Raw genomic sequence first — 23,760 nt, 5'->3', positions numbered from 1 at the left:
CATTGTGTTCCTCTTGAGTTCAAAGACGACCAGTCTGAGTAGAGTCTGATGAACATTGTGTTCCTCTTGAGTTCAAAGACGACCAGTCTCAGTAGTCAGTCCCACTGGTGAGGAGAGAGTCTGTTGAACATTGTATTCCTGTTCTGGTAAAAGTTCAGGTCAGTCCGTCTGTGGAATGGAGTTGAAAAACAACCAGTCTGACAGGAAATCAACAAGGCTGAAGGTGTAACAGTGGTGTCCAACATCCTCAGGGCAGGTCCCCATGTTGAGGAAGGAGTCAGACTTCATGTCCCTCTAGTTTGGCAAATAGAGGATCTGTGAATAAAATGAAGAGAGAAATAATGCAATCAACTTTCTGGAGGTGATTAAATATTATATATATATTTATTTGTACCTTTATTTAACTAGGCAAGTCATTTAAGAACAAATTCTTATTTTCAATGACGGCCTACCGGGGAACAGTGGGTTAACTGCCTTGTTCAGGGGGCAGAACGACAGATTTTTACCTTGTCAACTCGGGGATTTGAACTTGCAACCTTTCGGTTACTAGTCTAACACACTAACCACTAGGCTACACTGCGTGATTAATTCCAGTGTTAATCACAGTGTTTAGTGCCAGTGTTAATCACAGTGTTTAGTGCCAGTGTTAATCACAGTGTTTAGTTCCAGTGTTAATCACAGTGTTTAGTTCCAGTGTTAATCACAGTGTTTAGTGCCAGTGTTAATCACAGTATTTAGTGCCAGTGTTAATCACAGTGTTTAGTTCCAGTGTTAATCACAGTGTTTAGTTCCAGTGTTAATCACAGTGTTTAGTGCCAGTGTTAATCACAGTGTTTAGTGCCAGTGTTAATCACAGTGTTTAGTGCCAGTGTTAATCACAGTGTTTAGTGCCAGTGTTAATCACAGTGTTTAGTGCCAGTGTTAATCACAGTGTTTAGTGCCAGTGTTAATCACAGTGTTTAATGCCAGTGTTAATCACAGTGTTTAGTGCCAGTGTTTAGTGCCAGTGTTAATCACAGTGTTTAGTGCCAGTGTTAATCACAGTGTTTAGTGCCAGTGTTAATCACAGTGTTTAATGCCAGTGTTAATCACAGTGATGTCCACTCCACATACAGTATAATAATTGGATAACGTTGACATCCCCAATAAGCTATTCTTCTAAGCCACAATGTTTACGTTGAGGAAGGCAGCCCAATTCTGATAAATGTTCCATTAATTTACATTTTGACCAATCACATCAGATCTTTTTCAAAGCTGATTTGATTGGTCAAAAGACCAATTACTGGAGAAAACAAATTCAGAATTGGTCTGCCTGTCAGCAAAATTGTACAAAAAATTTTGATTCTTAAAAATAATATTTAGGGATTTAACAGACCTTTAGGGATTTGGGGTTTTCACTTGTGTAGAGTTTAGTCCAACATGGGGGGCTGATACGACCACGCTGCTTTAGGGATACTCTGCTGGAAACACAAACACATGTGTGATATCAGACCAAGCAATTACAGCTAATTCACCTTCCTTTAAGTGTTGACCTGAATGCTATTGGCACCAGTCAGATTCTATGAATTCTTAAAATGTTAATATAATTTACCCCCCCCCCTCATAAAAAACAAATGACTTGCATACCTTTTCATCCAGAGGCTCACGTGTCACAACTAGCTACGGATTCTGATTCATACGCGGTGTCTGGAGAAGGGGAGACTTGTGCACTGAGACGAGTTGACTGAGTGAGAGGGTCACTCACAAAACAGAGGACAAAAACAGAACAACTATTCCGATCGAACTGCAGTTCCTCACAATAAAATGACAGCTCTAAGAATGTCAGAGGAAGTATCCTTTAAAAAATAAACGAAAAAATACATAAAAATAATCTTAGTTTACGGTAGAATAACTCCCTGTTCAAAAAATGAACATATTGGTAACAGTAAGGCAGGTCTGGATACAGTCTCTAAATCTTTCCACAAAAAAATGAACATATTGGTAATAGTAAGACAGGTGTGGATACAGTCTCTAAATCTTTCCACAAAAAAAGGAACATATTGGTAAGAGTAAGGCAGGTCTGGATACAGTCTCTAAATCTTTCCACAAAAAAAGGAACATATTGGTAAGAGTAAGGCAGGTCTGGATACAGTCTCTAAATCTTTCCACAAAAAAAGGAACATATTGGTAACAGTAAGGCAGGTCTGGATACAGTCTCTAAATCTTTCCACAAAAAAGGAACAAAAAAAACAAAATAGCCCACTGATAAAAAATTAAAAATATGATCCATCATAGTAGGTTATTTCACTAATGCTACTACTACATACTCTTAGAAAATAAAACATCTTTGTCTTTTTATTTCTAACAAAAAAAGGATCAGAGGTTCTTCTATAGAGGCTTGTATTTGTAGTGGAGTTCGTTTCGTCAATGAATACGTCGTAAAATAGTTAAGAAAACAAAAAAAAGTCTAGCAATAATCCTGCTGTGTTCAGTCTCTACAGCAAGACCAGACATCAAGAGTTAAACAGGAAGGAAGGCCAAGGGAATCTGCACAAATCCACCATTCAAAGACTAAACCCTTAATACAAAGACATTGTCTCCCTATTTTCACTTAATCCTAAAAAGACTAGTGCTACTCCTCCTTGTGTACCAATTTCTGAATTGGTCCAAGAAACGCTCACGTAGCCCCCCATTAAACATTTAGCTACTGTATATACCTAATGAATACACATCTCCGTTCGGCTCGTTGACTGTGTTCTAGGGTGACTAATAGAGTGGAAGTCTACGGACTTCAGGGAGACCTAAAACTAACACTAGGAAACCTTTCACATTCCAAGTGTGATCCAAAGATCAATGTAGCATACAGTCATTTGAAAACACACGTTTTTAAACTGTGAAACTATTGTGATAAAGGCAGCCCAATATATGAAGGTAGAGTTAAGTCATAGCATGACTTTGCTTTACCTATATGAAAGTCTGTGTGTATTAAGCAGGTAGGCCTACTTCAGGACAGAAAGAAAAGACTTTAAAACACAATGTCCTCCCTTCAGCTGAGACAGAAGCCAACCAGCACAAATAGTCAGAGTGATGCTGAGTAGCTGGAGCTGGTTGCCAATCTGGTCATTGATTTGTCATTGTAATGTGTGTATCAGTCAGTTTCTGTTTTTCCACAGTTAGGCTCCATCCTGTCCAGACTAAAACTCCATCCTGTCCAGACTGAAGCTCCATCCTGTCCAGACTGAAACTCCATCCTGTCCAGACTGAAGCTCCATCCTGTCCAGACTGAAACTCCATCCTGTCCAGACTGAAACTCCATCCTGTCCAGACTGAAACTCCATCCTGTCCAGACTGAAACTCCATCCTGTCCAGACTAAAACTCCATCCTGTCCAGACTAAAACTCCATCCTGTCCAGACTGATTCTGGGTGTTTCTCTCTACCACACAAGTGATCAACAAGTGTTCTTAGTTTTGGCAAAACTCTTGTTGTCTCTGCTTTCTGCAGTGATTTTAAACAGTTTTTTTGTAATTAGTCCAGAGCCATTCCCAGGTACGAGTCGTCTTCTTGAACTGAGGGACTTTATGACTTAGCCTTTTGCAGATTTTCAATAGCAACCTGATCTGTATCCAGCAAGGATTTGTTAGCATTTCTTCTCAGAACCAGTCTCGACTACAAAGCATTTTGAAACTTCGGTAAGAATCCACCTCGTGCTGCACTTCATCACATATAACAATATCAATCTTTTTCTCATTTTTTTTTTCAGGCAAATGAGAAACTGGCGTTTCACAGCGAGCAGATCAGACTTTTGCTCCCATCTTGTATCTTCCCCCCCTGAGATCTCAGTCAGGAAGTAAAGTAAAGTAAAGTTTTCCCTGGCAGATCCATCTCATCTCAATGAGGTTCTACTTGTCTGACAACTTTCTTTTCCTTCTTGGCTATAAACATGTATTTATCCTCATTAAATCCCTTTTTTCCCCTGGTTACTTCTGTCAAGTCTATGGTATTTTGTCTCGAGTGATTCTGCATTGGACCGTCTGGTTATATCTGTGAAGTTGGCTCGGTTTTACTTCCGAAAGGACCACTTTCTGCAGCTGGTAGTGGTGCCTGTGGAAGGCTGAACACATTTCCAGGCAGGATATTACTGGGTGTTGATTCATGCCATGATCCATCTTCGATCAAATGCTCTTCAGATGTTCTGACGGTATCTTGGTCTTTGCAGAAATAAACCAGTTTGACCTCAGAGTGAAGATCTGACTCCTCCTCCTCCTTTATGCAGATCTCAGCAGGTCCATTATCCCGGTCAAGCATCTCTGCTTCATCAGTGGAGACTGTTTCAGCTGTCTCCACAGAGATAGTGTCTTTACCATGATGAGGATAAACCAGCCTTGCGTTTTGTTCCATATTTTTATCTGAAAGCACATTTGTTTTTGCTTGGCTTTTAATCACACTTGGTATTATGAACACCTCTTTTGAGATTTCTCTTTTTCTCATGAGCTCAGATTTGTGTTTCTGAACCATTCGTTTCACTTTACAGCAAATATGCAGTGGAAATAGATTACGTCTCTGATTTTGCAAACTAAGATCAAAATTGTATTTTAGAATATCAACGAGAATGTACCCACTTTTTTTTTTTTGACGATTGGATTTTATCCCTGCATATTTATGCACCTCAAATATTACACCGTTTGTCAGTAAATTCAATTCCAGTTTCTTTTTAGATGGTTTGGATGTGACATCAAGGTCCAGACCTATTTCCTCACAGAGTGGGTAGCACGCTTTGGCTTTCACCATATTTTTGGTGTGAGACGTCACATTTGATTGGTCCAAGTTGGTAACGACAATTTGCTTTGTTTCGTCAGTACAAAGTGCCAGGTCAGTCTCATCAGAGATTCTCTCTATTTTGACAAGACGAGGTTCTATTTGTACTACTTCAGAGAAATGGCCTCCCTCGGTCTCCTTGGTTACTAACATGTCCATGTCTTTCTTCTTGCTCATTAAATTCAATCTCCTCCTTTTTGATACTTCATTCATTTGGTATTTTGGCTCAAGTGATGCTGTAGTGACCTTCTGGTTAGTGGACATCTCCGCAGGGTTCTTTCGTTTACGTGACTTCTTTAAGAAAGCTTCATTTTCAAGTTCCAATCTCCATATACCGTGTTTACCCGTCTTGCGCTGTAAAACTGCTTTTAACCTTCCCATAATATCTTCGGCCAGCTCAGTTTTCCCACTTTTTAAATCCAAATCAAAATTATGCTCGAGAACCTCACACACAACCTGCTTCCAATTTCCACACACTTGTGAGGCAAAATCAGCCAATTCAAACATTACATCTCTGGTCAATAGATGCAAGTCAAGTTTCTTATTTTTCCCATATTTTGATTTCACAACAAGGTCAAGTCCTTTTCCCTTGCAGATTGGGTAGAGTTCCCTCAATGCTTCTTCTACAGTGGGCATCATGAAGGATTGATCCATTGTTATATCTGTCTGAGTTGGGAAGGTTTCCGCCTGGACATGTTGAGGACGGACGATGCCCATATAAGGCCTTGTGCAGGTATCATTACGTCCATTTTCAGGGCCAAGGATTGCCGTCTCATCAGCACACCGTGTCACATCTGTCTCAGTGGAGAAGCTCTCAGTCGTCACATGCAGAGGAGAGATCAGGCCCACAACAGGCTCCTCCTTTATGCAAACGTCAAAAGGTGTAGGATTTGACAAGCTGTTTTGCAAATACAACTGTGCCCATTTAAGGGAGTATTCCAAAACTGTAACTGTCTTTGGATCAGGAAGGTCAAAGACTTCTGTTAACCACTCAGGTGTTCTCTTAGAACGAATCTTCAGCATTTCTTTTAATTTATTTTCTACCCTGTTAGAAAAGTCATATTGTTGTTCATTTTGTACACCAAGAACAAAGTTGTAATCTAGAATATCAAAGATAACATGAGGGCGAGATCTATTAATGTTTCTAGCATATTCTGACACCTCAAGCATTACACCAACTGTCAGTAAATGCAAATTCAGTTTCTGTTTCGCTCCAGATCCAACATTGAAATCTACACCGATCTCCTTGCACTTGACGTATGGATCTTTCCAATATCTCCCAAACTTTCTTAGGTTGGGTCTTGAGTAACTGCCACGACACTGACGTATCCATTTATCCTCTAACGTTTTCCGGCATTGTTGTCTTGGACTTAAATTGGCATTGTAGTCTTCCTCTTCATCAGAGGGAAAGTTCAATGGCTCACAATATTCTGGAAGAATAGGTCTAGTAGATACAGCTAAATGACAGTCGCTTTCTGTAGCAGGTGAGGTTAGCACAGAATGAATGGCAGTACTAGGGCTTGGGATATTAACATTGTCAGAGGGCAATTTATTATTGGTCTGTGTTTGGCTAGAAACCTGTGAAGTTGGGTTGATTTGAGCTTCAAAATAACCACTGAAAGTGGATGCATGTCCTGTCAGAATATCACTGGACGGTGCTAAATGCCATGACTGCTCTTTGATTGAATTCCCTTCAGATGTGCCGTAGGTATCTTGATCTTTACAGAAATAAACCAGTTTGACAGCCCTGTTCTCCCCATCACTTGCTCCGGTCATTTCAGGAAAAATACGTAAAATCTGCCCGTGGCTTGTTGTTTGGGGACTGATGGGAGGTACATGTGAATGCTCTTTCCGTAAACCCACATGGTAACCTGTTTCTGTGTTTTCTGACAATGTTGAATTTGGGTAATCTATCCAGGCATTAATCGAATCAGACCAAATTCCTGTATGGGATATCTCCCTCTCATCTTCCTCTAGTTTAACGTCAACATCCATTTTGCACCAATGTCTCTACAAAAGACAAAGTAATCAAAAACACCCTGATGACATTCCTCTCCACATGAACTAGACAGATAATGTAATTTCCACTATATAAATTACCTAGCCAAATGCCTACATCGTATTTGGAGATGTAGCTATCTAACCATGAGAAACACTCTTCGCGCCACTTCGATACTGTTACGACCGGAAGTTACTTTTTCGTAGCAGATTAGTACAAAGTATTACGCAACGGGTTATGAGAATCAATGTAGCAGGTTAGGACAATTTGGTTAAGGTTATGAAAAATAATTAGGGATGGCAAAACTGCCCTCCTAACCTGCTATTAAAATAATTTCGGGTCGTAGCTCTTATCGAAATGGCGAGTAAAAGAACTAGGTTAGTTGTCCGTAACCTGCTAACTAACGCTTTACCTTTACAGGTGATGGGTAACTGCAAATCCCTTGGCCTTCATTCTATTTAGATAAATGTTGAACAATATTTCCAAAAACGTCGTATACTAGCTAGTACACTGAAAACGGAGCAGTACGCACCGGAGTGGAATATTTTACGGAAGCGTTTTGAAGTCGACGTCTGAGGGTTGTGGCTCCAGGAAGTACAGGCGGAAGTGATGTCATATTCCTTATTCTTTCGCCATGCGATTCGCTCTTGGCTAGAAAGGAGTACAGCAATGGACAGAAGTTGATATTTATATTTATTCAAATTTATATCAAACAAATTGAAGTACTTGTTTCTCTCCAAATGGGTATAGAATACAACCTTTTAGTTTCAAGTAAGGGCTTTTTACACTATTAGAATGCACGTTCACGTCATTGTTTGTGCTGGTACAGGCTGCTGCACCTACAATTGAGTGAATTATAAAATGAACAAGCAGCGTTGACATTGACATTTTAGTCACTCTGCAGACACTCTTATCCAGAGCGATTTACAGGAACAATTAGGATTAAGTGCCTTGCTCAAATGTACCGTGGCAGATGTGTTACCTAGGGGATTCGGTTACTGGCCCAACGCTCTTAACCTCTAAGCTACCTGCATTACCAAGGGGTTCACAAGGGGTTCACATTTTTCCAAATAGGGTCCCCTGCATTTTCTAGTGTCAATTTGGGGTCATTTGCAGAAAAAGTTTAGGGACCCCTGACATAGCAGCAAGGCCGGTTACCGACCAGACACGCAGGGCATTAGCCTGATGGCCACTACTTTTTATGTCAAGTGTATTTCAACATGTCTCAACACACTTTACAGAACAAATTATTTTTAAACAATTATTGAATTATAATAATGAATAAATAAAAACAAGACACAACAAAGGTCATGGAATAGAGTTCAAAGATGACCAGTCTGGCAGGAAATCAAATGGCATGTGTCGAATACAACAGGTGTAGTAGACCTAACAGTGAAATGCTGAATACAACAGGTGTAGTAGACCTGACAGTGAAATGCTGAATACAACAGGTGTAGTAGACCTGACAGTGAAATGCTGAATACAACAGGTGTAGTAGACCTAACAGTGAAATGCTGAATACAACAGGTGTAGTAGACCTAACAGTGAAATGCTAAATACAACAGGTGTAGTAGACCTCACAGTGAAATGCTGAATACAACAGGTGTAGTAGACCTCACAGTGAAATGCTGAATACAACAGGCGTAGTAGACCTCACAGTGAAATGCTGAATACAACAGGTGTAGGTAGACCTCACAGTGAAATGCTGAATACAACAGGTGTAGGTAGACCTCACAGTGAAATGCTGAATACAACAGGTGTAGGTAGACCTCACAGTGAAATGCTGAATACAAAAGGTGTAGGTAGACCTTACAGTGAAATGCTGAATACAACAGGTGTAGTACACCTCACAGTGAAATGCTGAATACAACAGGTGTAGTACACCTCACAGTGAAATGCTGAATACAACAGGTGTAGTAGACCTTACAGTGAAATGCTGAATACAACAGGTGTAGTAGACCTTACAGTGAAATGCTGAATACAACAGGTGTAGTAGACCTTACAGTGAAATGCTGAATACAACAGGTGTAGTAGACCTTACAGTGAAATGCTGAATACAACAGGTGTAGGTAGACCTCACAGTGAAATGCTGAATACAACAGGTGTAGGTAGACCTCACAGTGAAATGCTGAATACAACAGGTGTAGGTAGACCTCACAGTGAAATGCTGAATACAAAAGGTGTAGGTAGACCTTACAGTGAAATGCTGAATACAACAGGTGTAGTACACCTCACAGTGAAATGCTGAATACAACAGGTGTAGTACACCTCACAGTGAAATGCTGAATACAACAGGTGTAGTAGACCTTACAGTGAAATGCTGAATACAACAGGTGTAGTAGACCTTACAGTGAAATGCTGAATACAACAGGTGTAGTAGACCTTACAGTGAAATGCTGAATACAACAGGTGTAGTAGACCTTACAGTGAAATGCTGAATACAACAGGTGTAGTAGACCTGAACCCAATCGAACATCGTTGGAGAGACCTGAAAGTGGAGCAAATAAGTATTTAGTCAGCCACAAATGGTGTTATTTTCCACCATCATTTGCAAATAAAATGTATTAAAAATCCTACAATGTGATTTTCTGGATTGTTCTTTTCTCATTTTGTCTGTCATAGTTGAAGTGTTCCTATGATGAAAATTACAGGCCTCTCTCAACTTTTTAAGTGGGAGAACTTGCACAATTGGTGGCTGACTAAATACTTTTTTGCCCCACTGTATATATATATATAATAGATACATTTAAGGTAAGCTTGACATGGTGTAATTGACTCAACACAAACACATAACACTTCAGATGTCTTATTGAATCATTAAAATCAGTTGTTATTTCAATTCAGGAAGTAAACCAAATTCCAATTCCACATTTTCCCAACTGAAAAGCATTGAAGAACATTTGAATTTCAGTGTATTTCCTGAATTGACACCAACCCTGGTTGGTAAACAGAAATAAATGTCAACATAAAGAAGGTATGTAGGCTACTATGCCTCTAATATGTGTAATTATTACTAATAATATACTTACCGGCTTCAAACTCACTGAGGAGCAACAGCCTCTCTGACTGTGAACGTTCTGTTGTGACTTTCTGGACAAAAAAACACACAAAGCAGCAACATTTAGGGTGGAATAGCCAAGAGTGAAAGTCATCCGGTATTGTCCGGTAAAAACAAATCATCACCACAGTAAAACTTGAACCTGTCACAATAATTCAGACCATTATTTAACATTACGGCATGTCAGCTGCAGGAAAATGCGCGAATTCACTTTAAAACGGGCGCTATACACTTCTAAACTGCGGTTAGAGAACTACATTTTTATTCACCCCAAGGTGGAGATAAGTGTTTGAGACGCGCGTGTACAGCAGACTGGCAGCATCAATTCAGACGACAAGTGGACTTAATGACAAACACCTGCAGGTTTTACGTAACGGGTGTCTCTTTCCATCAGCGCACTGTTTGGATGATGGAATGACTCTGTGATTGGACAAACGTGTGCGGGAAGCCAACGGGAGCACCTTTTGAAGTGGTTGACCAATCAGATGAAAACATCATGACTGGTTGTATTTATGCCACATTAAAAAGGCATGATAAAAGTTATATGAACAATCTTTACTAGGTCCTACAGAAATTATACTAAATTAATAGGGATTGTATATACAATTCTCTGGTTAGACCCATAAATGTTTGTCGTGCACGCGCACACACGCTAGGGGTCTTCATGGGTCTAAAAAGTTGGACCTGTTACGAAACGGACCTGGGGCTTTCCCACGCGACCAGATATGTTTAAAATATAGGAGACCTGTTCCGAACGGACCTGGGGCTTTCCCACGCGGACCAGATATGTTTAAAATATAGGACACCTGTTCCGAACGGACCTGGGGCTTTCCCACGCGGACCAGATATGTTTAAAATATAGGATACCTGTTCCAAAACGGACCTGGGGCTTTCCCACGCGGACCAGATATGTTTAAAATATAGGAGACCTGTTCCCGAAACGGACCTGGGGCTTTCCCACGCGGACCAGATATGTTTAAAATATAGGAGACCTGTTCCGAACAGACCTGGGGCTTTCCCACGCGACCAGATATGTTTAAAATATAGGAGACCTGTTCCGAACAGACCTGGGGCTTTCCCACGCGGACCAGATATGTTTAAAATATAGGCGACCTGTTCCGAACGGACTTGGGGCTTTCCCACGCAGAACAGATATGTTTAAAATATAGGACACCTGTTCCGAACGGACCTGGGGCTTTCCCACGCGGACCAGATATGTTTAAAATATAGGAGACCTGTTCCGAACGGACCTGGGGCTTTCCCACGCGGACCAGATATGTTTAAAATATAGGAGACCTGTTCCGAACGGACCTGGGGCTTTCCCACGCGGACCAGATATGTTTAAAATATAGGAGACCTGTTCCGAACAAACCAAACTTTTTTTTAAAGCTACTTCATTAACCGGAGATAATAAAGGGCGCGAGAGAAAGGTTCTATCAGGCCCCTTTGACGGCATCAAACGAGGAGAAGCTAGTTAAGCTAGATAACGTTAGCTAGCTAGGTTAATTAAGGCTGCAGAGCATGCGCTTTCAAATCCTACAGATAACAATCACTCCATTCACAATATCAAGTAGCACTTGGTCGTTGTAGCCTAACTTTTAATGACATCATTTTAATTCCATCTTCCATTTATTAGATATCTCCTAACTTTTAGAATGTTTATTTTACATCAACAAGGAGCGTCAGGAACACATCTACAGTGGCTTCAGAAAGGATTCAGACCCCTTGATTTTGTTACTTTACAGCCTAATTCTAAAATGGATTCAATAGTATTTTTCCATCATCAATCTAAACAAAATACCCCATAATGACAGAGCAAAAACACATTTTTAGAAATCTTTGCAATATCCCATTTACATAAGTATATTTGAAATCGGGAGTAAGAAGGAAATCTTCCAATCAGGAGTTCTGGGAATTCTGGGAAAGGTAGCGGGAATTTTGCAACCCTCAGGTCTGACAACATAAAATGGCTCAGACGTTGCTGGAGAAAACCATTGACAATCTTATACCACCATCGTGTGGCCAAAAGATAGTAAGAATTAGCTTGGGTGTGGGTCAGTGGGAGAATCTCAATTGCTCATTGACTTCTCGCGTCCTTCTCGAAACCCATTGGAGGAGATCAGAAGTGCGGAAACTCTGAATTTCTCATGTACAATTGAGATATATTTAATTGACCCACTCCCACATCAATGTATTGATATCTTTTGGGCAAACGATGTTGGTACAAGACAGTCAATGATTGATTATTCCAGCAACGTCTGGACCAATTTATTTTGTCTGAACTGAGGGTCGCATTAGTGAATTAGATAATGGTTGTGTCGCCACCTGGTGGTGACAGTTGGTTCTTTATCTTTATATAATAGTGATCTCTGCTGCCGTCTTCTGGACAGACGATATGTTAAAGTCGTACATTGGAGTGTGAATTGTTCCATTGCAGCAATTTGTTGGACTAGTCACTTAGACGGAAAAACCTACACCCCAAATCATTTTTGTTGTTGTATTTTACCCCCTTTTTCGATTCTGTCACATCACTGCAACTTCCAAACGGGCTCGGGAGAGGCGAAGTCATGCGTCCTCCGAAACATGATCCATCTAACCGCTCTCCTTAACACCCGCCCGCTTAACCCGGAAGCCAGCCGCACCAATGTGTCGGAGGAAACACCGTTCAACTGGCGACCGGCTCAGCACGCAGGCACCCGGTTGTGTCATAGCCTGGGAATAAATGTACACGGGGCATGAGACCGCTGCGACACTCTGGAGGCCCACCTCAAAACATTTCCAACAAGGATCGAGTGATAGCGGTGTTTTGAAGTTACTGCTGAACAATGTTATTACTGGGTTTGCGCTCGTTAACCGCAAAGATGTTCCCGCAGGAGTCATGTAGATATAGTTGAACGTTTTTTTGTTGGCATTAGCAGAAAACACACTGCCAAGTGTTCCTGGGTATGAGCTGCGCAACAAATCCTTGGAAATAGAACCAGTTATGTCACGCTGGTCACCAGGTGTGGCCTCAATTCAAATTAAAAGCAGTCAATTCAGGAAATTATTTGAATAAAACAAGTCTTAAATTGAAAAACCTTTTAAATAAATAGCTTCAACTTTTCAGTTTATTAAGTTTTGAAAATGCATTTTTCTTCTCCAATTAATATAGTAATTTGTGATAACTTCCTGAATTGACTGACTTCAATTCAAATTCAGCCCAACCCTGAGGGACCTACACACACCATGGCTGGGTTCAATTCATATTCAGCCCAACCCTGAGGGACCTACACACACCATGGCTGGGTTCAATTCAAATTCAGCCCAACCCTGAGGGACCTACACACACCATGGCTGGGTTCAATTCAAATTCAGCCCAACCCTGAGGGACCTACACACACCATGGCTGGGTTCAATTCAAATTCAGCCCAACCCTGAGGGACCTACACACACCATGGCTGGGTTTCATTGATCATAAACAAGAGCCTCCAATGCCCTGCACTAATGACTGTCCAGTGTAGCAGGCCTGTAAAACACACTTCACAACGGGGAATCTCCATTGAACATCATTTTTTTTAGGATTTATCTACGTCTGAGAAACTGGCCCTAGGAGATCTCATTTGATTTAAACCGGAGAACCTGTTGCCAGACTAGAATTAACATAAAACTCAAACGATCGTGGTGTAACAAAGCAGAGTGACAAAACATACCCACTGATAGGCTAGATGAAATGTTTAAAGAGCCAATCACATAGGGTTTCCACTCTTAAGATGCACAAAAAAAAACTTTAATGAAGGGAATGTCATACATTATTTAATACAATCAGGGATTTCTTTTACATACAGCCGCGGCTTTTGTGGAGCGATGGGTAACGATGCTTCGAGGGGTGACTGTTGTTGATGTGTGCAGAGGGTCCCTGGTTCGCGCCCCGGGTATGGGCGAGGGGACGGTGTAAAGTTATGTTACATTGGTGCCTTGGAGGTAAGGGCTGGGGGTTGTTTCTGGACAAGGCCTTGTTATCAAATCAAATTTATTTATATAGCCCTTCGTACATCAGCTCATATCTCTTTCAGAAACCCAGCCTGTACAGAAACCCAGCCTAAAACCCCAAACAGCAAGCAATGTAGGTGTAGAAGCACGGTGGCTAGGAAAAACTCCCTAGAAAGGCCAGAACCTAGGAAGAAACCTAGAGAGGAACCAGGCTATGTGGGGTGGCCAGTCCTCTTCTGGCTGTGCCGGGTAGAGAGGAACCAGGCTATGAGGGGTGGCCAGTCCTCTTCTGGCTGTGCCGGGTAGAGAGGAACCAGGCTATGAGGGGTGGCCAGTCCTCTTCTGGCTGTGCCGGGTAGAGAGGAACCAGGCTATGTGGGGTGGCCAGTCCTCTTCTGGCTGTGCCGGGTAGAGAGGAACCAGGCTATGAGGGGTGGCCAGTCCTCTTCTGGCTGTGCCGGGTAGAGAGGAACCAGGCTATGAGGGGTGGCCAGTCCTCTTCTGGCTGTGCCGGGTAGAGAGGAACCAGGCTATGAGGGGTGGCCAGTCCTCTTCTGGCTGTGCCGGGTAGAGAGGAACCAGGCTATGAGGGGTGGCCAGTCCTCTTCTGGCTGTGCTGGATAGAGAGGAACCAGGCTATGAGGGGTGGCCAGTCCTCTTCTGGCTGTGCCGGGTGGAGATTATAACAGAACATGGCCAAGATGTTCAAATGTTCATAAATGACCAGCAGGGTCAAATAATAATAATCACAGTGGTTGTCGAGGGTGCAACAAGTCAGACACCTCAGGAGTAAATGTCAGTTATCCTTCTCCTGAAAGCGTGGTCCCTCTCCAAAGCCTTTTATATTGGCCAGGGTATCGACATCTACATTCATCTCAGTGGACTGGTTACGACCTGAACTCTCCTTATAACCATCATCTAAATCAGGATTACAATGTTGCATCCCTCCTAACAGATCACTCTATTTCCTGTGACCTCACAACCAGTCTCAGTAGTCAGTCCACTGGTGAGGAGAGAGTCTGATGAACATTGTGTTCCTCTTGAGTTCAAAGACGACCAGTCTGAGTAGAGTCTGTTGAACATTGTGTTCCTCTTGAGTTCAAAGACGACCAGTCTGAGTAGAGTCTGTTGAACATTGTGTTCCTCTTGAGTTCAAAGACGACCAGTCTGAGTAGAGTCTGATGAACATTGTGTTCCTCTTGAGTTCAAAGACGACCAGTCTGAGTAGAGTCTGATGAACATTGTGTTCCTCTTGAGTTCAAAGACGACCAGTCTGAGTAGAGTCTGTTGAACATTGTGTTCCTGTTCTGGTAAAAGTTCAGGTCAGTCCGTCTGTGGAATGGAGTTGAAAAACAACCAGTCTGACAGGAAATCAACAAGGCTGAAGGTGTAACAGTGGTGTCCAACATCCTCAGGGCAGGTCCAAATGTTGAGGAAGGAGTCAGACTTCATGTCCCTCTAGTTTGGCAAATAGAGGATCTGTGAATAAAATGAAGAGAGAAATAATGCAATCAACTTTCCGGAGGTGATTAAATATTTTATATATATTTATTTGTACCTTTATTTAACTAGGCAAGTCATTTAAGAACAAATTCTTATTTTCAATGACGGCCTACCGAGGAACAGTGGGTTAACTGCCTTGTTCAGGGGGCAGAACGACAGATTTTTACCTTGTCAACTCGGGGATTTGAACTTGCAACCTTTCGGTTACTAGTCTAACACACTAACCACTAGGCTACACTGCGTGATTAGTGCCAGTGTTAATCACAGTGTTTAGTGCCAGTGTTAATCACAGTGTTAATCACAGTGTTAATCACAGTGTTTAGTGCCAGTGTTAATCACAGTGTTTAGTTCCAGTGTTAATCACAGTGTTTAGTTCCAGTGTTAATCACAGTGTTAATCAGTGTTAATCACAGTGTTTAGTGCCAGTGTTAATCACAGTGTTTAGTTCCAGTGTTAATCACAGTGTTTAGTTCCAGTGTTAATCACAGTGTTTAGTGCCAGTGTTAATAACAGTATTTAGTGCCAGTGTTAATCACAGTGTTTAGTGCCAGTGTTAATCACAGTGTTTAGTGCCAGTGTTAATCACAGTGTTTAGTGCCAGTGTTAATCACAGTGTTTAGTGCCAGTGTTAATCACAGTGTTTAGTGCCAGTGTTAATCACAGTGTTTAGTGCCAGTGTTAATCACAGTGTTTAGTGCCAGTGTTAATCACAGTGTTTAATGCCAGTGTTAATCACAGTGATGTCCACTCCACATACAGTATAATAATTGGATAACGTTTTCAAAGCTGATTTGATTGGCCAAAAGACCAATTACTGGAGAAAACAAATTCAGAATTGGTCTGCCTGTCAGCAAAATTGTACAAAAAATGTTGATTCTTAAAAATAATATTTAGGGATTTAACAGACCTTTAGGGATTTGGGGTTTTCACTTGTGTAGAGTTTAGTCCAACATGGGGGGCTGATACGACCACGCTGCTTTAGGGATACTCTGCTGGAAACACAAACACATGTATGAAGATATCAGACCAAGCAATTAGAGCTAATTCACCTTCCTTTAAGTGTTGACCTGAATGCTATTGGCACCAGTCAGATTCTATGAATTCTTAAAATGTTAATATAATTTACCCCCCCCTCATAAAAAACAAATGACTTGCATACCTTTTCATCCAGAGGCTCACGTGTCACAACTAGCTACGGATTCTGATTCATACGCGGTGTCTGGAGAAGGGGAGACTTGTGCACTGAGACGAGTTGACTGAGTGAGAGGGTCACTCACAAAACAGAGGACAAAAACAGAACAACTATTCCGATCGAACTGCAGTTCCTCACAATAAAATGACAGCTCTAAGAATGTCAGAGGAAGTATCCTTTAAAAAATAAAAAAAAATACGTAAAAATAATCTTAGTTCATGGTAGAATAACTCCCTGTTCAAAAAAGGAACATATGGGTAACAGTAAGACAGGTCTGGGTACAGTCTCTAAATCTTTCCACAAAAAAAGGAACATATTGGTAACAGTAAGGCAGGTCTGGATGCAGTCTCTAAATCTTTCCACAAAAAAAGGAACATGTGGGTAACAGTAAGGCAGGTCTGGATACAGTCTCTAAATCTTTCCACAAAAAAGGAACATATTGGTAAGAGTAAGGCAGGTCTGGATACAGTCTCTAAATCTTTCCACAAAAAAAGGAACATATTGGTAACAGTAAGACAGGTCTGGATACAGTCTCTAAATCTTTCCACAAAAAAAAGGAACAAAAAAAACAAAATAGCCCACTGATAAAAACTAAAAAATATGATCCATCATAGTAGGTTATTTCACTAATGCTACTACTACATACTCTTAGAAAATAAAACATCTTTGTCTTTTTATTTCTAACAAAAAAAGGATCAGAGGTTCTTCTATTGAGGCTTGTATTTGTAGTGGAGTTCGTTTCGTCAATGAATACGTCGTAAAATAGTTAAGAAAACAAAAAAAAGTCTAGCAATAATCCTGCTGTGTTCAGTCTCTACAGCAAGACCAGACATCAAGAGTTAAACAGGAAGGAAGGCCAAGGGAATCTGCACAAATCCACCATTCAAAGACTAAACCCTTAATACAAATACATTGTCTCCCTATTTTCACCTAATCCTAAAAATACTAGTGCTACTCCTTCTTGTGTACCAATTTCTGAATTGGTCCAAGAAACGCTAGCGTAGCCCTCCATTAAACATTTAGCTACAGTATATCCCTAATGAATACACATCTCCGTTAGGCTCGTTGACTGTGTTCTAGGGTGACTAATAGAGTGGAAGTCTACGGACTTCAGGGAGACCTAAAACTAACACTAGGAAACCTTTCACATTCCAAGTGTGATCCAAAGATCAATGTAGCATACAGTCATTTGAAAACACACGTTTTTAAACTGTGAAACTATTGTGATAAAGGCAGCCCAATATATGAAGCTAGTTAAGTCATAGACTTTAAAACACAATGTCCTCCCTTCAGCTGAGACAGAAGCCAACCAGCACAAATAGTCAGAGTGATGCTGAGTAGCTGGAGCTGGTTGCCAATCTGGTCATTGATTTGTCATTGTAATGTGTGTATCAGTCAGTTTCTGTTTTTCCACAGTTAGGCTACATCCTGTCCAGACTGAAGCTCCATCCTGTCCAGACTGAAGCTCCATCCTGTCCAGACTAAAACTCCATCCTGTCCAGACTGAAACTCCATCCTGTCCAGACTGAAACTCCATCCTGTCCAGACTAAAACTCCATCCTGTCCAGACTGAAGCTCCATCCTGTCCAGACTAAAACTCCATCCTGTCCAGACTGAAACTCCATCCTGTCCAGTCTAAAACTCCATCCTGTCCAGACTGAAACTCCATCCTGTCCAGACTAAAACTCCATCCTGTCCAGACTGAAGCTCCATCCTGTCCAGACTGATTCTGGGTGTTTCTCTCTACCACACAAGTGATCAACAAATGTTCTTAGTTTTGGCAAAACTCTTGTTGTCTCTGCTTTCTGCAGTGATTTTAAACAGTTTTTTTGTAATTAGTCCAGAGCCATTCCCAGGTACGAGTCGTCTTCTTGAACTGAGGGACTTTATGACTTAGCCTTTTGCAGATTTTCAATAGCCCCCTGATCTGTATCCAGCAAGGATTTGTTAGCATTTCTTCTCAGAACCAGTCTCGACTACAAAGCATTTTGAAACTTCGGTAAGAATCCACCTCGTGTTGCACTTCATCACATATAACAATATCAATCTTTTTCTGATTTTTTTTTCAGGCAAATGAGAAACTGGCGTTTCACAGCGAGCAGATCAGACTTTTCTTTCCATCTTGTATCTTTCCCCCCCTGAGATCTCAGTCAGGAAGTAAAGGAATTGCTTTTCTTTTCCCTGGCAGGTCCATCTCATCTCAATGAGGTTCTACTTGTCTGACAACTTTATTTTCCTTCTTGGCTATAAACATGTATTTATCCTCATTAAATCCCTTTTTTCCCCTGGTTACTTCTGTCAAGTCTATGGTATTTTGTCTCGAGTGATTCTGCATTGGACCGTCTGGTTATATCTGTGAAGTTGGCTCGGTTTTACTTCCGAAAGGACCACTTTCTGCAGCTGGTAGTGGTGCCTGTGGAAGGCTGAATACATTTCCAGGCAGGATATTACTGGGTGTTGATTCATGCCATGATCCATCTTCGATCAAATGCTCTCCAGATGTTCTGACGGTATCTTGGTCTTTGCAGAAATAAACCAGTTTGCCCTCAGAGTGAAGATCTGACTCCTCCTCCTCCTCCTCCTTTATGCAGATCTCAGCAGGTCCATTATCCCGGTCAAGCATCGCTGCTTCATCAGTGGAGACTGTTTCAGCTGTCTCCACAGAGATAGTGTCTTTACCATGATGAGGATAAACCAGCCTTGCGTTTTGTTCCATATTTTTTTCAGGAAAATAATCTGAAAGCACATTTGTTTTTGCTTGGCTTTTAAGCACACTCGGTATTGTGAACACCTCTTTTGAGATTTCTCTTTTTCTCACGAGCTCAGATTTGTGTTTCTGAACCATTCGTTTCACTTTACAGCAAATATGCAGTTGAAATAGATTACGTCTCTGATTTTGCAAACTAAGATCAAAATTGTATTTTAGAATATCAATGAGAATGCACCCACTTCTTTTTTTTTGACGATAGGATTTTATCCCTGCATATTTATGCACCTCAAATATTACACCGTTTGTCAGTAAATTAAATTCTAGTTTCTGTTTAGATGGTTTGGATGTGACATCAAGGTCCAGACCTATTTCCTCACAGAGTGGGTAGCACGCTTTGGCTTTCACCATATTTTTGGTGTGAGACGTCACATTTGATTGGTCCAAGTTGGTAACGACAATTTGCTTTGTTTCGTCAGTACAAAGTGCAAGGTCAGTCTCATCAGAGATTCTCTCTATTTTGACAAGACGAGGTTCTATTTGTACTACTTCAGAGAAATGGCCTCCCTCGGTCTCCTTGGTTACTAACATGTCCATGTCTTTCTTCTTGCTCATTAAATTCAATCTCCTCCTTTTTGATACTTCTTTCATTTGGTATTTTGGCTCAAGTGGTGCTGTAGTGACCTTCCGGTTAGTGGACATCTCCGCAGGGTTCTTTCGTTTGCGTGACTTCTTTAAGAAAGCTTCATTTTCAAGTCCCAATCTCCATGTACCTTTTTTACCCATCTTGCGCTGTAAAACTGCTCTTAACTTTCTCATAATATCTTTGGCCAGCTCAGTTTTCCCACTTTTTAAATCCAAATCAAAATTATGCTCGAGAACCTCACACACAACCTGCTTCCGATTTCCACACACTAGTGAGGCAAAATCAGCCAATTCAAACATTACATCTCTGGTCAATAGATGCAAGTCAAGTTTCTTATTTTTCCCATATTTTGATTTCACAACAAGGTCAAGTCCTTTTCCCTTACAGATTGGGTAGAGTTCCCTCAATGCTTCTTCTACAGTGGGCATCATGAAGGATGTTATATCTGTCTGAGTTGGGAAGGTTTCCGTCTGGACATGTTGAGGACGGACGATGCCCATATAAGGCTCATACCTTGTGCAGGTATCATTACGTCCATTTTCAGGGCCAAGGATTGCCGTCTCATCAGCACACCGTGTCACATCTGTCTCAGTGGAGAAGCTCTCAGTCGTCACATGCAGAGGAGAGATCAGGCCCACAACAGGCTCCTCCTTTATGCAAACGTCAAAAGGTGTAGGATTTGACAAGCTGTTTTGCAAATACAACTGTGCCCATTTAAAGGAGTATTCCAAAACTGTAACTGTCTTTGGATCAGGAAGGTCAAAGACTTCTGTTAACCACTCAGGTGTTCTCTTAGAATGCATCTTCAGCATTTCTTTTAATTTCTTTTCTACCCTGTATGAAAAGTCATATTGTTGTTCATTTTGTACACCAAGAACAAAGTTGTAATCTAGAATATCAAAGATAACATGAGGGCGAGATCTATTAATGATTCTAGCATATTCTGACACCTCAAGCATTACACCAACTGTCAGTAAATGCAAATTCAGTTTCTGTTTCGCTCCAGATCCAACATTGAAATCTACACCGATCTCCTTGCACTTGACGTATGGATCTTTCCAATATCTCCCAAACTTTCTTAGGTTGGGTCTTGAGTAACTGCAACGACACTGACGTATCCATTTATCCTCTAACGTTTTCCGGCATTGTAGTCTTGGACTTAAATTGGCTTTGTAGTCTTCCTCTTCATCAGAGGGAAAGTTCAATGGTTCACAATATTCTGGAAGAATAGGCCTAGTAGATACAGCTAAATGACAGTCGCTTTCTGTAGCAGGTGAGGTTAGCACAGAATGAATGGCAGTACTAGGGCTTGGGATATTAACATTGTCAGAGGGCAATTTATTATTGGTCTGTGTTTGCCTAGAAACCTGTGAAGTTGGGTTGATTTGAGCTTCAAAATAACCACTGAAAGTGGATGCATGTCCTGTCAGAATATCACTGGACGGTGCTAAATGCCATGACTGCTCTTTGATTGAAATCCCTTCAGATGTGCCGATGGTATCTTGATCTTTACAGAAATAAACCAGTTTGACAGCCCTGTTCTCCCCATCACTTGCTCCGGTCATTTCAGGAAAAATACGTAAAATCTGCCCGTGGCTTGTTGTTTGGGGACTGATGGGAGGTACATGTGAATGCTCTTTCAGTAAACCCACATGGTAACCTGTTTCTGTGTTTTCTGACAATGTTGAATTTGGGTCATCTATCCAGGCATTAATCGAATCAGACCAAATTCCTGTATGGGATATCTCCCTCTCATCTTCCTCTAGTTTAACGTCAACATCCATTTTGCACCAATGTCTCTATAAAGACAAAGTAATCAAAAACACCCTGATGACATTCCTCTCCACATGAACTAGACAGATAATGTAATTTCCACTATATAAATTACCTAGCCAAATGCCTACATCGTATTTGGAGATGTAGCTATCTAACCATGAGAAACTCTTCGCGCCACTTCGATACAGTTACGACCGGAAGTTACTTTTTCGTAGCAGATTACTACAAAGTATTACGCAAAGGGTTATGAGAATCAATGTAGCAGGTTAGGACAATTTGGTTAAGGTTATGAAAAATAATTAGGGATGGCAAAACTGCCCTCCTAACCTGCTATTAAAATAATTTCGGGTCGTAGCTCTTATCAAAATGGCGAGTAAAAGAACTAGGTTAGTTGTCCGTAACCTGCTAACTAACGCTTTACCTTTACAGGTGATGGGTAACTGCAAATCCCTTGGCCTTCATTCTATTTAGATAAATGTTGAAAAATATTTCCGAAAACGTCGTATACTAGCTAGTACACTGAAAACGTAGCAGTACGCACCGGAGTGGAATATTTTACGGAAGCGTTTTGAAGTCGACGTCTGAGGGTTGTGGCTCCAGGAAGTACAGGCGGAAGTGATGTCATATTCCTTATTCTTTCGCCATGCGATTTGCTCTTGGCTAGAAAGGAGTACAGCTATGGACAGAAGTTGATATTTATATTTATTTTATCAAACAAATCGAAGTACTTGTTTCTCTCCAAATTGGTATAGAATACAACCTTTTAGTTTCAAGTAAGGGCTTTTTACACTATTAGAATGCACGTTCACGTCATTGTGTGTGCTGGTACAGGCTGCTGCACCTACAATTGAGTGAATTATAATATGAACAAGCAGCGTTGACATTGACATTTTAGTCATTTTGCAGACACTCTTATCCAGAGTAATTTACAGGAACAATTAGGATTAAGTGCCTTGCTCAAATGTACCTTGGCAGATGTGTTACCTAGTCGGCTAAGGGATTCGGTTACTGGCCCAACGCTATTAACCTCTAAGCTACCTGTATTACCAAGGGGTTCACATTTTTCCAAATAGGGTCCCCTGCATTTTCTAGTGTCAATTTGGGATCATTTGCAGAAAAAGTTTAGGGACCCCTGACATAGCAGCAAGGCCGGGTACCGACCAGACACGCAGGGCATTAGCCTGGTGGCCACTACTTTTTATGTCAAGTGTATTTCACCATGTCTCAACAGACTACAGAAGAAATGATTTTTAAAAAAAATATTGATGTTGTGTAGTAGACCTCACAGTGAAATGTTGAATACAACAGGTGTAGTAGACCTTACAGTGAAATGCTGAATACAACAGGTGTAGTAGACCTTACAGTGAAATGCTGAATACAACAGGTGTAGTAGACCTTACAGTGAAATGCTGAATACAACAGGTGTAGTAGACCTCACAGTGAAATGCTGAATACAACAGGTGTAGTAGACCTTACAGTGAAATGCTGAATACAACAGGTGTACCTTACAGTGAAATGCTTACTTACAAGCCCCTAACCAACAATGCATTAAAAAGTTTGGTTGCCAATCTGGTCATTGATTTGTCATTTGAATGTGTGTATCAGTCAGTTTCAGTAATTTCTTCAGTTCACTTCCATTCACTCTCATTCCACCTCTTCTTTCCTTCTCTACATACTGTGTCTCTCTCGACTTTCTTTATACAAACTTGATACCCACAATTCATCTGTTTCTCAGCAAGACAGCTTCCCATACCATTCAACACCCCCGAATCTCAGCCAATGACAGTAGGGCTAGGAGGTGCGTGTGTGTTGGCAGGGTTTCTCTCCATCTTCTAAATTCTGTCCTAGTTAAGCTTAAGGCCAGTTACAGTCAAGAAGTGATTAAGAGTTCCCCCTCCCTATCCTCTCCTTCAAGGGAATGGTCACAATGGTGCTTTCAACAGACGTCTCTGGCCGTTGCCGTTTGTGCTCTTGGGTCAATGGCTTTCATTGGACAAACCTAAATGTCACAGCCCGCTTCCACAGCCATTGGCAGAAAAGACTGGGCCCTGGTAGGGGTGAAGGTGTGATTGGTGGGCTTTGGGTTTGTATTGAAATCTCCCTCCAACCAACAGA

The 23,760-nt window shown here is 41.2% G+C and overlaps 2 long non-coding RNA genes across 4 annotated transcripts; both read right to left on the bottom strand.

The window, feature by feature from the left end:
- Positions 1–56: 56 nt before the first annotated feature.
- On the bottom strand, positions 57–2,211 carry LOC139374387 (uncharacterized). Of its 2 annotated transcripts, none has more exons than XR_011627677.1 (3): positions 1,627–2,211; positions 1,376–1,457; positions 57–315 (listed from the first exon to the last, which is right to left on the bottom strand). It is a non-coding gene; the product is annotated as an uncharacterized lncRNA (long non-coding RNA). The 2 variants fall into 2 exon arrangements; XR_011627676.1 differs by having other exon boundaries at positions 1,376–1,460; positions 1,627–1,829.
- Positions 2,212–15,113: 12,902 nt separating this feature from the next.
- LOC139374386 (uncharacterized) lies at positions 15,114–16,696 on the bottom strand. Of its 2 annotated transcripts, none has more exons than XR_011627674.1 (3): positions 16,484–16,696; positions 16,232–16,316; positions 15,114–15,300 (listed from the first exon to the last, which is right to left on the bottom strand). It is a non-coding gene; the product is annotated as an uncharacterized lncRNA (long non-coding RNA). The 2 variants fall into 2 exon arrangements; XR_011627675.1 differs by having other exon boundaries at positions 16,232–16,313.
- Positions 16,697–23,760: the final 7,064 nt, after the last annotated feature.

This window comes from Oncorhynchus clarkii, chromosome 19 (genome assembly GCF_045791955.1).
Source record: "Oncorhynchus clarkii lewisi isolate Uvic-CL-2024 chromosome 19, UVic_Ocla_1.0, whole genome shotgun sequence".
NCBI classification, from domain to species: domain Eukaryota; kingdom Metazoa; phylum Chordata; class Actinopteri; order Salmoniformes; family Salmonidae; genus Oncorhynchus; species Oncorhynchus clarkii.
This window is presented reverse-complemented; position numbering and strand designations above follow the sequence as displayed.